The sequence below is a fragment of the Solanum tuberosum genome, unplaced genomic scaffold (genome assembly GCF_000226075.1).
Source record: "Solanum tuberosum cultivar DM 1-3 516 R44 unplaced genomic scaffold, SolTub_3.0 scf00159, whole genome shotgun sequence".
Classification (NCBI taxonomy): domain Eukaryota; kingdom Viridiplantae; phylum Streptophyta; class Magnoliopsida; order Solanales; family Solanaceae; genus Solanum; species Solanum tuberosum.
In genome coordinates, this window is record NW_006239089.1 from 1114369 (window position 1) to 1114791 (window position 423).

Consider the following 423-nt stretch of genomic DNA (forward strand, 5'->3'; position numbering starts at 1 on the left):
GGGCCCCCCCCCCCCCCGTGACAATCCCCATCCTTTTAAAAAAAAATCTTTTAAAAAATTCATATTTCATCCTCCCCCTGTCCTCCCAAAGAAAAAACCACCCACTCATTCCCGCCCCTCTTGCAAAAAAAAGTTGATACTATTTTATTTTTAAAAAACTAAAATTCTACCCATCTATTTAACCCTCCGCTCTTAATTTTTATTTTTATTTTACATTTTTCTCATTTTGTGTTAGATATGTACTTACATATATTTTTAGAATTTTTTTTTCTTCTAGTGTACAAATATAACATAAATAAATTATAAATTTAAAAAAATCTTGCGGTGGCAAGTAAAAAATATTTTTGATATGTGTATATCTAACACTAAATGAGAAAAAAAATTCAAAGCGGAGGGTTAGGTGGGGTGGGTAGAATTATTTTT